Source organism: Leopardus geoffroyi, chromosome B4 (assembly GCF_018350155.1).
Source record: "Leopardus geoffroyi isolate Oge1 chromosome B4, O.geoffroyi_Oge1_pat1.0, whole genome shotgun sequence".
Taxonomy (NCBI): Eukaryota; Metazoa; Chordata; class Mammalia; order Carnivora; family Felidae; genus Leopardus; species Leopardus geoffroyi.
In genome coordinates, this window is record NC_059341.1 from 58,029,598 (window position 1) to 58,048,345 (window position 18,748).

Here is an 18,748-nt window from a genome sequence, read left to right on the forward strand (position 1 = left end):
AAATATAATTTTGCTCTAATCTCATACGTGTCATGAGGCACCATGCCATAGTGGAATGAAAACTGAGCCAGAAATCAGGAAATCTGGGTTCTTTTTCTGGCTCTGTCACTTATTAACTGTGTAAAATGATGCAAAATTTAACCTCTTGGAGCCTCAGTTCCTTGTCTACAAAATCAGTGACTTGGATAAACATCATCTAGTTCTTAGAGTCTGTATTCTCTAAATCATTACTGAGTAAATGAAATTTTAAATTTTATATGGTTTTTATAATACATCTAAATATTAAGTCTTTAATAAATCCCAGATTTGTAAGGCGAATATATGTAATAGACAAGGGATTCTGATTTTAATGGTAAAGAATTAAATATTTTTTAAAAAAAAATTCATCTGCTCTGTGATGGCAACACACATAATCATAGATAAGGACAATGGGATAATATTTGTGTATCTTAGCAGATACCATAAACTTTTGGCAAATGTCAAAGTCATACAAAGACTGACATCATTTCAGGTATTCCTCAAAGAAAAGAGTATACTGCTGCAGGAAAGAAGGAACTTCTCCAATGCCCAAGAGTAATTCAGGAAATGAAAACTTGGGGGAGGCTCTCAAGTGCTGAATGACATGACACACTCAATATTCACCACAAGGTCTCTGCCAGGTTTAAACTGCTTTTTATTCTACATAGGTAAGGTAATTGCACTAGTGCCCCTGTCTTCCCAAGATTTTCAAGAAATCTACAGAATTTTACTCAAATCACCCTAATGCTCAAAATACTAATTAATGTCTTACCAGAGCAGAACTTGGCTCCTCCACTGAGTGGTATCCAGCCTGGGAAACAGACCTCCAGTCTTCCTGATTGGTGCTAGACTATGAAAGAACCATCTTCATCAAAGACAATGCTTAACTCCTAATGTGATCAAACAGAACTGGAGTTCTGGTTTTATTTCCGGCACTAACTCTTGGGATTCTGGGCAAGTCCTAAAACCTCTCTGTTAGATGCCATTGGTAAAGATGCTTCTTGAGTAGCTGCACTATATAAGAGTTATATATTCCTAAGCCCCCAAAATACTTCCATGCCATATACTGCATTATTGTGGAAGGAAAATCTATATTCTATCTTCCTTTAAGTCACAGACCCTTCGGGAAGACCTGATAGAATCCAATGATTTGTATCCTTTCCTTAGAAAAAAAACTGCACCAGAATAATCTTACATACAAGAATTCATGTGAATTCATGTAAATAAGGGGTTCTTTGATGCTAGAAGGAGGTTCATAAACTTAGGTGTACATCCTGGTCTTGAGCACAAATCCTTCCTGTATTTACTAGCTATGTGATTATGGAAACAGTGAATCTGACTTTCTTTATCTACAAAAACCTGGATATTAAAATTGATTTTTTTGCCTACATCTTATAACTATGTTGAACATGAAATTTTTGAATAGAAAGGTATGTGAAAACAAATTGGTGGTACAATGAACTCTGTGCAAATGGATGTTGTTATTGTTCCCTTCGTCTTCTAATGCTGTCACAGAGCGCTGATAAGTACTACCCCCACCCTGTTGGCACCATCAAGCTTGGGGAGATGTGAATCACCAGACCCTGTGTCTAACTTAAGAATCTAGACTCTCAAAGTCTGACTGATTGGCTGTACTGTGTACTGTGTCTTCCAGTACTTTCTTTCTAGCTTTTGTCTGATTATGGATCTCTTCACACATATCCGCTGAACTGAATATACTAGCTCTGGCTTCTGGCCCTGGAAATATTGTCATAATCCAGAGTTTTATACCTACCAGAATACATTTGGTCCTTCACTGACATTAAATCTTGATCTTCACTTGAGCGCTTAAAATTATTGTCATTGGGCTCCATACTTGACATTTTTGCTCTCCTCCATTGGTGTGAATAATTAGAAACCATATTGCTAAGATCATTATCTCTGTTTTATTGGAAAATAGACTAGCAAATGCAAAGATATAGTAAGTACCCTCAAGGCTTACACAGTGTGTGACAGAGCTAGTTAACAGAATAAGACCCAATTCACAATGCTACATACTCATCACTCTATTACATTTTATTCCTTTCTTCTTAGAGCCTAGTGATTACCCTCTTGTACAGCAAACTCTTTATGATAATAAAGAAGAATGGATAATACATACATACATCTTATTTAAGACATTTTTTATTTTTCAATTTATCATTTCATTGTGAAATAATCTCATACTTCTGAAACACTGAAAAAATAGAATTCCCAGCTTTCTCACATACTATCATCTTACAAAACTACAGTACAATTATCAAACCCAAGAAATTAGCATTAATACAACACAACTAGCTGATCTACAGACCTTACTGAGATTGCAACAATTGTACCACTGATATCCTTTCTTGGACCATGAGCCAATGTTTAGCTGTCATATCTTCTCAGTCTCATTTCATCTGGGACAATTCCTCAGTCTCTCTTTGATTTCCATGACCCTGACACTTCTTAAGACTACTTCTGCTATTTTATAGTATGTCCCTTAATTTGAGTTGTCTGATATTTCCTTATGATAAAATTCATATAATGGATTTTTGGCAAGAACATGACAGAGATTATTTTTTTGTGCCTTTCTCAGTGAATCATAGGAGTGGCACATGATGCCAATACATCCCATTACTAGTGACGGTGGTGACTTTGATTGCTTGCTTAGGTTCTTCCATTGAAAAGTTACTACTTTCCTTTTGTAATTAGTAGGCATTTTAATATACTATGTAAGTAGCCTATTTATCATATTTTCATGACTAATTTACTATCCAGTGGTGATTCTTGCCTGAAAAAAAATTATTACTCTAGTGTACCACATGGTGATTTTCTATTTCCATCATTCATTCTATAGTTATTAACTGGTATTCTACACCCATAAAAGAGTTTTTTTTTCCTCCCACATTTATTTATTCAATACCTTTTATAATATCATGAACTATATTGAATATAAGTCAACACTATCATTATTTTCTCACCCAAATGTCCCATATGTGGCCATTGGGAGCCACTTCACATTGGCCTATGTGTCCTTTCAATGTGTTTCCATCATTTTTTAGTCTTTCCTTACTTTCTGGTACCACAAGATGTTCCAGTTTCTCATCATATACTTTTCCTATTCTGGTGCTAGAAACATCCACTTCTATAAGGATTCTTGGTTTCTTTTATTGGAGAATGGTATTTAGAAACCAAAATCCAGGTACTAAGTGTGCTCATCACTACTGAGGTATTATTGCTCCTAAGCGTCTCAATCAATAAGAGAGGGGATATAAATGCAAATACACACACACACACACACACACACACACACACACACACACACCTATTTCTTTGTTTTTATATCTGTATATCTGCGATACATACTTAATATTTAAACACACATGACTTCCTAGTGATAACTCCGATTCCAATTCAACATCATAGGGTTTGTTCTACCCCTCTTTATTTCTTTACAGTGAGAAAAACAGCCATCATGAATGACAATCCTATGACACATTTAAAGCAGTTTCAGAATGTTAAGTTTTACGCCTACAAAAAACAGAATCATGGGGCGCCTGGGTGGCGCAGTCGGTTAGGCGTCCGACTTCAGCCAGGTCACGATCTCGTGGTCCGTGAGTTCGAGCCCCGCATCAGGCTCTGGGCTGATGGCTCAGAGCCTGGAGCCTGTTTCCGATTCTGTGTCTCCCTCTCTCTCTGCCCCTCCCCCGTTCATGCTCTGTCTCTCTCTGTCCCAAAAATGAATAAACGTTGAAAAAAAAAAATTAAAAAAAAAAAAAAAGAATCATTAATCTATATTTTCTAATTGGAGTACAATAGTTCCTTCTTAAAAAAATCTTAGAGTAAAAAAAAAATAAAATAAAATAAAAAAAAAAATCTTAGAGTATAAAGTCAAAACACTGTTTATCAAAGTTACTTAGATTAGCTCTTTTTTCCCCACCCCATTCATTTGTAATTCCTAGAAATATAATTTAGCTTACTAGATATTTTTGTTGTTGTTTTTCACGTGGGGATCCCAGAACACCCTGGTTAATTTTAATTATTTATTTATTTTTGAGTATGTGAAACAACACAGTTCTAAAAATCAGAACTATACAAAAATAAATAGACAGATAGCATTCATATAAATGTCATTCCCCCATCACCCCTTCTACCCTACTTCCATTCTCTCAATCCACATTTACTAAGCCCAACACCTGTAAGTCACCAATTCCATACGTTTCTGGAGTTTCTTTCTTATTTGTTGACCCCAGTTAGCAGATCTATGTATATTTCTTTATTTCCTTTTCATTATGGGTAACATACTTTTGCACTTTTTTCACTTGGCAGTATAGGCTGAAAAATTACTCTATATCTGTTCATTATCTCTACAATTGCATGGTACCTCATTATATGGAGATGCTATAGTGTAGTAGTATATTCAACTACTCCCGTATGCATGAGCATTTAGATAGGTTTTAATCTACAATTTATAAACAATACCACAATCAATAACCTTGAGCTTGTGATTCTCATATTGTTAAAGGTGTGTCTTCAGGATACATTCCTGGAAATAGGATTGTTGGATCAAATGGTGTGTATATATATATATATATATATATATATATATACTATATACATATATATATGTAAGTATATATAAGTATATACATACATATATGTAAGTATATATAAGTGTATATATATATATATATATATATATATATATGTAAATTTGTTAGGTATTGCCCAATTCCTGTTCAAAGGATTTGTACCAACTTTTATTTCTATTAGCACGGTATGAGAATAAAGGCTGTGTTTTTATCTCTGCCTCCAAATCATCTTAGGACAGATGTTGAGCAGCATTTGAGTGCTTGATTCAGGTTTACTTCTTCTGACTATAGATATTATCTAACCATGGTGCTAAAACTCAAAGAAAAGGTTTACATAACTGTAAAGGAAGAAGAACAGAAAGAACAAGGAGCTGGAAAATCACTCTTTAAAAAAAATAGTTGCCTTTGATCACAACAGCTCAGGATGGAAATATATAGCTTAGCATCTTCACTTCGAAAGTTCAAAACACCAAGATTTTATAGTAATTTTCCCATGGCCGAGATTAAGTCCTGCATCCTTTATGTCCCCGAGCACCATACCAATATTACAATTGGCACACAGTACTGCAGTTATCTGCCTAAATGTTTGTCTTATGTTAGACTTTTTAGTTTTGAAATAGAAATGATATATTGATCAACACATTTATCTCAACTCCTGGCACAATCTTCAACATATAACATTCCTGATGAAATTTTCTTAAAAGACCATTAAAATAAAAAGAAACATTTCTTGAGTCCTTCCTCTGTGCCATATAATATCCGACATGTTTTATGTGTATCATCGCATTTCATCCTGGTAACAATCATACAGAGTTGGTTTTACTATTAACCCCATTTTACAGATGAGAAAACAAAGACTTAGAGAAGACACATAACTTGTCAAAGGGGATGTATTATGGGGGGAAAAACCCTTAGGATTTGAGTAGGATTTGAACTGAGGTCAGTCTCATTCTAAAGCACATGCTGCTTACCTTTACCCCTGATTGCGGTTGGAAATAGAAGCCTTCCTGATGTCCCTTATATCACACTTACATAGGCAAGTTTTATTCTGCCTACTCTAAGGCCAGGACCAATTTTGTGTTACAGATTTCAGGCCAGCATGTCACTATCAAGATGGAAAGGAAAAGTGGTGGTTTCAATGGTTTCCAAATAGACTCTGAAAAAGCTTTCGGAGATTTTTACCTTTTGGCAAACAAAGCTTTGGCTCCTCTGATACATGCACACATTTATTATACCCTTGTGACTGTGGTTTATGTACAAGCATCTTATTTAAAAGAGTTTTTAAAAGACTGAAATGTGATTTCCTTTCTGACAGCAAAGGAAAAATAAAAAGATGTTCTTTGCCCTCCTGTTCTAATCTGTATTTGGAAGTCAAGTCTGCAGTTCCCAGAACTCTATCACCAGCTTGTTACATTTCCATAAATCTGTCTAAGAATACAACACTGTTCACCCAAAAAAAATGTAACATAAACTGTAAAACACATGCACATGATACCTGAATCCAATTCGCCCTCATTTTGTATATAAGGAAAATAAAGCAATGCTTTAACTCTTAGAAATGACAATATCACATTATTTAGATAAGTGCCACCAAATCATTATTGAAATTCTGATAGCATTTGCCTTACTGGTAAAAGAAAATTACCTGTAATGCATAGTTTAAATAATTACTTTTAAACAAAAGCTTCTTTTCTGCATTGCTTATTTATCTTTTGAGACCAACTCAGCGGGGCTATGTATTTTATTAAAATTGCCTTCAGACTGCTAATGGCAGGGCGTCTGTTAGCACAGGAAAAGTGATGGCAGTTTGACTCCTATTCCTAATATTGGGAGTTAGTCCAGACACTTAAGAGCCAGAACTCTGCTGTGCATTTGACTATGTTATCAACACTTTACTTGCTAATGATACTAGTGACAGCATTTCAATATGATGGGTCAGACTTAAATAGGAAAGCTTATAATTGTGCTTACAGAACCAATGAAACTCCCTGGCTACCCCCCCTCCCCCCACCTCCCCAAAATCCCTTTTATCAGCAGATCAGCTGGTGTTAAGCTTCAAGACTGGGAATTATTTGGTAAGCTTCTGCTCAATGTTTTTTTTCCTTCTCCACTTCCCACCTTGAATGGGGAGCCTCCATCAGCACCTGATATCTACCCGTTCAGAAAATGACAACTGAAAGCTTTCCTGTGGTGCAACCGTGTGCCAACTACCCAGCAGAAGGTCACACTGATGACTCCCCTGTGGCTTTTATTTTCCCCAGGGAAATCCGCAGCCAGGGCTGACTGCTGCCAAATATGCTGAGTGCCACAAACCAGCAGTGCTAAGAACCCCCTATCCTTCTTGATGGGAAGCAGTAAGCAACTGTGCCGAACACCTGTGTCAGCTCCTGTTCCTGGGGACACCCCAGGCAAGCACTCATTCAGCATTCAGGGATAGGGCTCCCCTCCTCTTACTGGCACTTCTGTCCAAAAACTTCTCAGTAGTCATATGATAATAGTTATGTTTGTCAGATCTCTATAACATCAGCGTGTTTAACTACCGTTAAGGAGGGTGACTTAAATAATTCGTGAGTTAAATATTTTACTCTCAGTGTCTACAGGGAATCAGTACAATGAATGTGTTTCCTGTTATTGTAAAAGTAAAAACAACATTCTCCATCACTTCCTTTTATAGTTACTCCAACCAACTTGAGGAAGAGGAGACAGTTTGAGCTGTGGAAGGCATGCTTCCATAGATAGACAATATCTAAATCAGTCTTTTTCCTGTAAGTGACGGAGAATAATATGCTCAGTTCAACCAGTGAAGATTCTAGTCAAGTATGGGATGGAGAAAAAGGCAATAAAATTAAAACAGTACCTGCCACAGTTAAGACTCAGTAAGAATATATGAATGAATGAATGAATGAACGAATGAATGAATCGATTAATCAATCAGTGAATGAATGAATGAACACATTAAAACTGAATGAATGACACTTATATAATTTCAATACTTAAAAAAGATTCCATAATTCAGAAATGATTATATTTTAATGAGCCAATAAAGCCTGCATTTAGCGCTTACTATTTGCAGATCACTCAGGCAGGGCTCCTGCAGACATTAAAAATAAATAAATGAATAAATAGGGGCGCCTGGGTGGTTCAGTAAGTTGAGCACCCGACTTCAGGTCAGGTTATGATCTCATGGTTTATGAGTTGGAGCCCTGCATCGGGGTCTGTGCTGACAGCTCAGATCCTGGAGCCTGCTTTAGATGCTCTCTCTCTCTCTCTCTCTCTCTCTCTCTCTCTCTCTGTCCCTCCCACTGTCTCTGTCTCTCTTTCTCTCAAAAATAAATAAGCATTTAAAAAAATTTTAAGTAAAAATAAATAAATAAACAAATCAAAGCCAACTTCAGAACCACACAGCTGCTCAAGCAGCAGAACTACAATTCAAATTTCAGAATTTCTTTTGACTCTTCCATTTGATTTTCTTCAAAATTCCACATGGCATTAAGACTCTTAGTCTTTCAGGGTATTCCTCAGCCTGGATTGCCCTTCTTCTGCTAAAGACGACACCTTTGCTGTCAAGTTTAAATTCACGTAGCTTCATGTTCAACTCTCCTGCCACATTCCAGAAGAGTCATGGATACTTCCTGAATATATCAGCACTGGCAACTCAAATGTAAAGATTCTCAAATCAGTTGGTGTCTCTTCACTAATAAAAATATAAATAAGTAAAAACGGGTAGCCTTTTCTGATTTCCCACATCCATGACTTGCAAAGCTTTTATTTCAGTTACTCAAGGTTTAAATTCATCCCTTATTTTTCTCGTAAGTCAAAGTCTATTGATTCCATCTTTGAATTTCTGCTTACAACTGTCCCTAAGTGTTTTTATCTCGGTCCTGACTTTCTGGATCTCGTCTGATTATTGCATTGGTTTCCTCTCTTCCCCTTGTAACCTCTCCTCTTTCAGTCAACCTCATACTACTATCCTATTAGTTAATTAATCCAAGCACAGACCTAATCATCATCCACATTTTCTAAACAAACAAAACTTTTCAATAACTTCCTAGGTCCTGTTGAATTAAAAGTCAAATCACCAAAGAGTCAAAGTCCTCTTCAGAGAGTTTGAATTATAAAGTCTCTTTATGTTGTAAAGAGCTCAACATATCTTCATAGACACTATTGCCTTTTGTATACCCTGTGCCACATCCAAACTCACCCAAGTCCAAAGAGAGACTTCAGAGACCAGGACCTTAAATATATACTAGGCAATCCCCCACCACCACCCCCCTACCTCCGTGTCTAATATCTCTGCTAAGAAAATCACATGCATCCTTTAAGACAAGTACTGGCTTGCCTATGAAGCTTTCTCTTTTCTATGAACCCTCAAATAATGTTACACTGTAGCTCTTGTTAGTCTATAATACATTTTATCTTGCATTATAATATTTGGTTTTGGATCTTCAAACTAAGTTTATTTAACACATGCTATAAGCAAAGTACTTTGAAAGGTGTATTTGGGTTACAGTGGAGAACAAAACAGATTAATTCCAATCAAAAAGCAGGGAAGAGTCTTTCAAGGAAAAAAAAAGTGTGATGGGAGAGAAGGGAAATCTCCTGCACTCGCTGTGGCAGAAAAGAACCTGAGCCACCGTAGGCTCAAGGATAATTGTCAAGTGTGCATGTGAAGTTGAGGTAGGCATGCTCTCTCCCCTGAAACAGAATTCAGAGAATAATTTCTTTCTCATTTAATCATAAAAGTGATTTTTATTCTTATGATTAAAAAGGAAAGCATTTTGAATCAATAAAAATTTTCAAATATATACATTTATTTGTTGCATGAATATTCTGATAGCCAATAACGGAATCTAAGCTTAGATATAAGCTTATAGTTTTAAATTCATTTATTAATGTATTCATTTAAAAATTTAAAAAATTTATGGTAAATTATTTGGAAACTGCTGCCATAAGACTAATAATAGAAGGCAATCATTAAATTTTTTTAATGCTCACTTTGATTCTTTCACATGATAGCAATGAGAATTTAAGAAACAACTCTTCCAAGTATCAATAATATCTACTCGAAGTATTTTTATGAAAATAAATGTGGAGATTTTTCGTTGTTATTTATATGAAATAATCTCCCTTATTTTCTCATTTGTATTAAAAATCGTCACTTCTAGTGTAGGTGACTCTTAATTCAACCAACTTTTATTCACCACCTAGTATGTACACACCGGCTTAACAAATGTAAAGGAACTCTACATTTCCATAACAGTAATAGTATGCTTCTCCCTTTGGGAAAAGCAGTGTTGATCATTTCTAGGCAAACATGTTAAAGACCCCAAGTCAGCTGTAAGTTTCAGAGCTGGTTCCAGAATTCATGCTCTCTAATTCCTACTAATTACTCCATGTTTCCTCCTTATAAATAGTCTAATAGATCATGTGATAATTATAATAAAGCCATGACATAATTTCAAGCATCTTCCCTTACAAATAGAAGATAAAATTCATGACTTGTTGTGGACTCGTACAAGGCTATGTAGTTTTGGTTGAAATTATAAATGACAAACAAATGGGAAAATCAGTATGCAAAGGAACAATCAGACGCACATCATTTTTAAATATTACATATCATTGTCATTAATGTCCCTATTATAAAACAATAAGTTATTATACACTGCCAAAAAACATGATTCAAATTCAAAAGAATTATGCAAATTAAGGACACGGAAAAGAAAAATGAGAGCTGCACTATTTAACATTAGCTCCTGGAACACAATCATCCGTCAATATCCTGATCAGATAATGTTGCCCTGATCATTGTTAATTTAAGTCTATTTTCATTCATAATTTATATTCCGTGTCAAGAGAAATCTTTTAAATGCTTTACATACCCCGTAAGTCTGAGTGATCCGTAAAACACATGAGCCATATGATGCCCTCTTACTGGCTAAAATCACTCTAATGATTCCCATCTCACTCAGAAGGATAGGCAAGGTCCTGCCACGGTCTACCAGGACTATACAATAGACTCCACAGCATCCTTCCCATTTTCATGTCTTACTTGTCCACTACTTAATCTTTTCCTGTCACGTTGACTTTCTCGACAATCTTTCAACATAGCAAGTTTAAGGAGTATCTCTTCACCCGTGTATATCAAAATGGTTCCCTCTCTCCATTTACATTTGTGCTTCAGTTTCTCCTTAGCAGAAAGACTTTCCTCACACACATATCTTTTAATTTTTTTTAATGTTTATTTATTTTTGAGATAGAGAGAGACAGAGCATGAATGGGGGAGGGTCAGAGAGAGAAGGAGACACAGAATCTGAAGCAGGCTCCAGGCTCTGAGCTGTCAGCACAGAGCCCGACATGGGGCTCGAACTCACGGACCGTAAGATCATAACCCGAGCCGAAGTCGGACGCTTAACCAACTAAGCCACCCAGGCGCCCCTCCTCACACACATATCTGAAATAGTCTCCCATCATTCTGTTTACTCTGCTTTATTTACTTCTTAGTATTCACCCCCATTAACATATACAGTTGACTCTTGAACAACATGCGTTTGACTGCATGGGTCCACTTATACGTGGATTTTTTATAGCACAGGACTGTAAATGTATTTTCTCTTCCTTATGATTTTCTTAATAACATTTTCTTTTCCCTACCTTACTTTATTGTACAGTATAAAATACATATAACTTACAAAATATGTGTTAATCAATTGCTTATGGTATTGGTAAGGCTTCTGGTCCATAGTAGACCAATTGTAGTTAACTTTTTGGAGAATCGAAAATTAAACACAGATTTTCAACTGCATGGGAGATGAGCACTCCAAATCCCCACGTTGTTCAAGGATCAACTGTACATTAAAATCTTCACGTAATGTTATCCTCCACTAGAATAAAAGCTTCAGGAGCATGAGAACTTCTGTTGCATGAATTAAAGAATGAATGAATAATCACCCTTCCATTTCATCCAGCCAAATAGGAAACGTCTCCAGAGAAACAACAGTTAAAAAGGAAAACAAAAACATAAAGTTCATGATATTTTTCAAATATCAGTATAATCCAAAGTCAAGTATTAGTATCAATTATGTTTTATATAAACTATACATTGGTGGAGATGGCAAATGATGATACTTGTCACATGTGTCCACAAAGTTGTGCACAGAATTGTAAGTATTCCATAACCTGCAAGTCAGCATAATGCAGTAGGCCTGCATCATATCAAGAAACACCGATTTACTTCTGTTATGATTTCATATGACACTAGGTAGCAATTTAAGTTTGTAAAATAGGTAAATCGGAGTGGATTCTATCTCCCAAGACTATGGGATCTATAAGATACTTGTTCCTCCTTCTTGATTTTGCTTCCAAGCATGCAAAACTCAACAACTATATTCAATTTAAGGTCAATACTTATATATTAGCTGGATGCCAAGAAAACCTACCACTTTTGGCTCAATTTATTTCTTTTCAAGGTTTAGTTGAACACTGTTTGCCAACTGAAAATTTGGTCTACCAACAGTAAATTCGTTATGAAAGTATTGCCCAAAAGGAAACCTCAAAGCTGCAAGAATCAGTGCAGGCATACTTATAAATCCAGTCAGTTAGACATACCATTCTAAATACATCTCTTTGTAGAACTCTTACCTACTTAAGCTAACAGAAGCTTGAGCATATTTATTGTATCCAGTTATACGTGAAATTATCTCTCCTTTAAGCTGGAGGGTAGTGTTCTCTCAATACATAACAATAATAATCTGCCCGGTCCCTAATGCTAATGCTAAGAAATAACAAAATCCCTGAATCGTCCTGGCAGAAGAATTCTGAGCTTAGTTCCTTCCAGAAACGCCTTTTTACTAGAAGAATTGTGATCAGACTGAAGGACAGAAGCATTTGTCCCTCTGTGTGATGAAAACTGAAAATCTCAGGGAAAGTTGTTCCATAACAGACCTGGATTTGAAGGAGCTAAGTTAAACTCTGGGAGAGCTGTGGAAGTGATAGGTATGACAGAGGTAAAGGCTCTCCAAGCTTCCATAAGTAATTAAGCAATTGTACTGAGAGATGTAATCACTATTTAAGACAACTGGGAGACTCCTCTGAAGCAGGAGATGACCACAAAGCCATTAGTTACTCATGGGGACATTCAGGGCAATGGAGACCCCAAATGGCAGCATGGCTCCAGCTTACTGAGGAATATGATTAACACTAAACATTCTACAATGGTGACAATTTTCATAGTAGACCCTTTGACTATTGGGATCTTTCTATTTACAGAGAAATTGTATTTTAATTAACCTTCATTTTACACATGGTAGTCAACTTTCAGTAGTTCAAATTAGTGCAAGCAAACAGATTGACTTTAAAGTGTCAAGAGCTTTCAGAGGTGGGCCCAAGCCCAGAGAATATAGCAGAAAAGAAAGGAAACTTGACTTTAATGATGCCAGTGTTATTACAATAACTTAATGTTACTACAATTGCTTAATAACATTTTATGTTTAAAGTTCTGATTTTTGAAAAGTTATCAGGAAATCTTCATTTAAAAACAGTTTATATGAGAATAAGAGAAACCAGGGTATCTATATAACTTATTAGGTAAGAGACTTCCTTCTATTCCTGAATATTTATTTTAATTATTATTTTTTAATCTTCAAATCCTAAAAAAAGAATACCCAAATGCCAGACTTTTTACATAAAGGTGTTAGTCATGATTTGCAAAACTGAGAATATACCAAGTAAGCATATTCAAGAAAAAAACAAGTGGCAAGAGACTTGAGAACTCTATAATTGATGGCAAAAGAATGAACAGCAAATGATAATGCAAGCGTCCTGACCTGCTGAGCCTCCCAGGCCAATTTCTCCTACTCCTGATGTCCTTCTTGATGTTATCTATTTCTTGCAATGCTAAAAAAAAAAAAAAAAAAAAAAAAAAAAAAAAAAAAAGAAAGGAAAGTAGTGAGAAATCAAAGTAATTCCAAAATACTCAGGTGAACAAATCAAACATCATAAAGAGAGTAAACAAACTTTCTACTACAAAATTTTGAAAGAAATATTAAATAATTTCATCATAGTAATTTTTTCTAGATCAGATTCATAGCCACAAAAAATGTCAGACTTACAAGACATTGCAGTTAGTGGCTGATGAATGAATAATGAATGAACAGCTAAAAAACAAATTTTATAAGTGACAGTCAAGATATAATGACAATTGAAATGTAAAAATGTGAACCAGTTATTTTAGAGCTATATTAATTAAATAGCTTTTAAAATTCTTCATATGATAGGGGCACCTGGGTGGCTCAGTCGGTTAAGTGTCTGACTCTTGATTCTGGCTCTGGTCATGAACTCCCTGTTGTGAGATTGAGCCCCATGTCAGGCTCTGTGCTCAGCACGGAGCCTGCTTAAGATTCTCTCTCTCCCTCTTCCTCTGCCCCTCTCCCACTCATGTGCATGCACACATCATCTCTCTCTCAAAAAAATTTTTTTTAATCTTTATATTATTAATTCAGTCATATAAACATATATATGAATATGTAATTCTGGGACTTGTTTTATAGAAAAAAAATTTTAACTTTCTTTATATTCATTGATGGTTAACTTAAAATATATTTATAATGTAACATTATTTATAGCTGAAATACTTTATGGAAAACATCCTAATGTGCTCTAAAATTTGTTAAATGTAAATCATTACTTATCAAAGCACAGTGCTATATTATACTAGGACACTAGGTTGTATAAGAATAAAAGTTTACAAACTTACTAGATAATTTCTAGATTAAAAACAACAAGAATAAAAACAGTAAAATAAAAACAGAAACTTTTATACCCAGTCACTCTTTCAGAGTCATACTCCAGTGTCATAATGACCAAGGTTTAATCATTGGTCCTATGACAGAAGAGCTGAATGTCTTTGGAAATTTATCTTACCCATTGGAGGCTTATTTTCTTAATAAGAAACTATAAGAAACTATAAAATAGTTTCATTTCATTCTGTCATGAATCCAAAAATCCAAAACATATAACTATTTTATCATGATTTTATTATTTACTGATGTATGTAAAATAATTTGGTAAGGGTGAGTTCATCACTTATTCTACCTTTTCAAACTTTGGCCCCCAGAATGTTTAGTCATCATTTTGAAATGTTTACACATTAATGATTTTTGTGATATTACTATATGATTACTAAATTGTACAAACATAAACTATATAAAGTTTCTGCCCTAAAATGGTGGAGTTACCTGTATCATCAACCAGATTATGTGGTCAGTGTGTGTGTGTGTGTGTGTGTGTGTGTGTGTGTGTGTGTGAGAGAGAGAGAGAGAGAGAGAGAGAGAGAGAGAACACATGAGTGAGTGGGGGAGGGTTGGAGAGGGGCAGAAGGAGAGGGAGACAGAGAATCCCAAGCAGGATCCATGACCAGCATGGAATCTGACGCAGAGCTTGATCTTATGACTGTGAGATCATGACCTGAGCCAAAATCAAGTGTCAGACACTTAGCTGACCGAGCCTTCCAGGTGCCCCATGTGGTCAGTATTTTAAAAGACTTAAAAGTTATACTTTTAGGATGACAGAATTACACTTCTAGAATATTAGTGTAAAATACTGTAACCAGAGATTTGGAGGTGATCTAGGGCCAGATTACTCGTATAACTTTTATTAGTTTATACAAAACTTTTTATTTTTAAAAGCCTCCATTATGGGTGGTTTCAGGCATACCTAAATGCTTTTAAAGTATATAGAAGAGTGAAAAGGAATTATTCACCAAGACCCAATGGGATTTACCCTCGGAATATAAAATTGGTTTAACATCTAAATAGCAAACAATGTAACACACCATACTAATAAAATAAAAACTCATACAATTATTCAATAGGTCTGAAAGATATTTGACAGAATCCAACACCTTTTCATGATAAAAACACTCAACAAATTAGCAATAGAAGAGAACTTCCTTTAACCTAATAAAAGAGCATCTACAGAAACCCACAACTATCATACTTAATGATAAAAGGCTGACTGCTTTCTCCCCAGATCAGGTATAAAACAAGGATGTCCACTCATACCACTTGTATTCAACATTGTACTGGAGGTTACAGCCAGGTTTGTTAATAAAGAACAAGAAATAAAACACATCCATTGGGGCCCCTGAGTGGTTCAGTCAGTTGAGTGTCTGACTTCGGCTCAGGTCATGATCTCACGGTTCGTGAGTTCGAGCCCTGCATCGGGCTCTGCGCTGACATCTCAGAGCCTGGAGCCTGCTTCAAATTCTGTGTCTCCCTCTCTCTCTGCTCCTCCCCTGCTCACACTCTGTCTCTCTCTCAAAAATGAATAAAGATTAAAAAAATTTTTAAAGAAATAAAACACATCCAGATAGAAAAGGAAGAAGGAAAACCAGCTTTTTGTAGATAACATTATTTTTATTTAGAAAATCCCAAGGAATTCACTAAAAAACCTATTAGAAAAAATGAAGAAGTTCAGGAAGGTTGCAGGATATTTGATCAATCAATTAAATTTCTGTATACTAGCAATGAACATTCTGAAAATAAAATTAAGAAAACAGTTCTATTTACAACAGCATGGAAAAAACAAAAACACTTAAGTATAAATTTAGTAACAGAAGTGGAAGACTTGTACATTAAAAACCAAACACCACTAAAAAAGACATCCCACATTCATGGATCAGAAAACTTAATATCCTTAAAATGAAGATACTCTCCAAATTAATCTATAGATTCAACATAGCCCTATCAAAATTTCAGCTAGCTTTTTTTGATAGAAACTGATAAGCTGATCCTAAAATTCATATGGAACTCAAGGGATCTAGTATAGCTAAAACAATGTCGAGAAAAAAAGTTGGAGAATATAACGTTCTCAACTTCACAACTTAAGGCAAAGCTATAGTAATCAAGACAGTGTGGTACTGGCATGAGGATACAAATACCTATCAATGGATGGCATGGAAGTGAGAGTACAGAAATAAACCCAGACATTTATGGTCATTTGGTTTTTGACACACTTGCCAAGACCCTGGAGGAAAGAAATCTGGTCTGTTGTGAATAAAACTGTTCTCTGAATTTCTGTTCCCTGATTCCTGGCACAGAGCTTCAAAAACCTTTGGAATTCACCAAGTGATAGGCATGCCTTTGTTATGCTATACTTGCCTCATAACAGAGCCCCTAGATAGCTTCAGGATGGGAGAGGTTGTGGAAAAAGCAATCATGTGATTTGAGGACTGGAACTTTCAGAACCCTAATACCCCAGACTCTGAGGAAAGGGGCTTGACATGGAGTTTAATCACATGGTCAATGATTTAATCAATCATGCCTATGTAATGAAACCTTAATGGAAGTTCTAAACAATGAGACTCAGAGAGCTTCCTGGTGAGCACTGATGTTTGGGAAGGTGGTACACCCTGACTCCCCAAAAACAGAACCTCCTGTGCTCAAGACCCTTCCAGACACATCCTGTGTATCTCTTCAACTAAGTTATTCATTTGAATCCTTCATAATAAAACAATCATAATACGTATAGCACTTCCCTGAGTTCTATGAGTCATGCTAGTGAATAACCGAAGCTAAAGGAGTATTGTGGGAACTCCCAAATTTGCAGCCAATTCTGGCAGGCAGAAGTGCCCATTGCCTGGGGACAGTACTTGCAGTTGCTTTCTGAATAAGAGCAATCATTGGGGACCTTACACTTTAACTTCTGGGATCTGATGCTAACTGCAGATATTGTCAGATTGAATTGAATGATAGGACACCCAGTTAACATCTGAGAATTAGTATTGGAACATAATAATAGTCTTTTCAACAAATGGTTGGGGGCAACTGGATATCTATACGCAAAAGAATGGAACAGAACCCCTACCTCAATCCCATGTAAAAAACTAACTCAAAATGGATCATATAACTAAACTTAAGAGTTAAAACTATAAACCCAAGCCATAAACTTGCCAAGCCATGCCAACTTTAAATACCACCAATAAAATAATAGGAAGATGTTCTACTTTTAAACTAGTCTTCAGAGATAGTCTTTCCACAGAGTTCCAAGTACTATAATACAATCCAAGTATAATTGTCACTTTATCAGGACTGATAGTGAAAGGAAAATGTTTTTAATCCAAACTATGGTGATAGTTCAGAATACAATTTGTTAAAAGTTGGAATTCACATAGATACTTTAGTGATTTTAGAATTCTCGATTTAAGAATGACTATTAGGGGTGCCTGAATGGCTCAGCTGTCTGACTCTTGATTTCAGCTCAGGTCACGATCTCACACTCTGTGAGTTCGAGCCTCTCATCAGGTGCCATGCTGACAGTGCTGAGCCTGCTTAAGATTCTGTGTGTGTGTGTCTCTCTATCCCTCCCCTACTTTCTTTCTCTCTATCTCAAGATAAATAAATAAACTTAAAAAAGAATGACTGTTATAAAGTTTTAGCTGCCAAATGAAACAAGGTAAGTATATGAGAAAACATATACTTTAAAAATATTAAATTTCAGTGACATAAAATTGAAGTTTCCCAATACTATCTATTTAACTTTTAATTCTAATATGAATTCATTAAAAAATGGGAGCTACATTATTTTATGGGGCTGTCTCAAATTTACCCAATTTCATAATGGTAAAAGAGTTCTATGATTAAGCAGCTTGATCCATTCCAGTTATGTAACCTATAGTGGCTAATCTCTTTATTTAATACATGTTGACTATTCAAGCATATTTTCTGCTATTGGAATTTAAATAAGTTCCATTCCCTTCTCTAAAGTGCATTCATACACTGCTTTGGTTTAAGTTGGAGATTTGCTAAGTAACAACCATCATCTATCTATTCAACACTCATCTATTCAACAAAAAGTACCGGAGTACTTATCATTAGATACTGTATACGTTATAAGGTAGAATTCAGAGATAAAAACAACATGTGTTTTGGGATTATCCAGAATGGAGTATGAGTTCAGGCCTTGACTTATAGGTTGCAAGACCTTTCTGAACTTTAGTTTTCTCATATTCAAGGTGATAATTGAACTAATGTGTTTCCAGAGCCCCAAAGTAAACAGTAATTTCTCCTTTTTCTGCGTACTCTGAAGGCTAGGAAGATTAATCACACATGGATTCCGTACTTGAGAAGTTAACTGTACAA

At 35.5% G+C, this 18,748-nt stretch overlaps 1 protein-coding gene across 7 annotated transcripts in view; it reads right to left on the reverse strand.

Moving 5' to 3' along the window:
* SOX5 (SRY-box transcription factor 5) overlaps window positions 1–18,748 on the reverse strand; it is a 1,013,293-nt gene that overhangs the window by 657,662 nt on the left and 336,883 nt on the right. For all 7 annotated transcript variants that reach the window (XM_045466143.1, XM_045466144.1, XM_045466148.1 and 4 more), the window contains one exon: window positions 13,436–13,505. The gene's annotated coding sequence lies outside the window, so the exon portion shown is untranslated. The remainder of the gene's footprint in view (window positions 1–13,435; window positions 13,506–18,748) is intronic.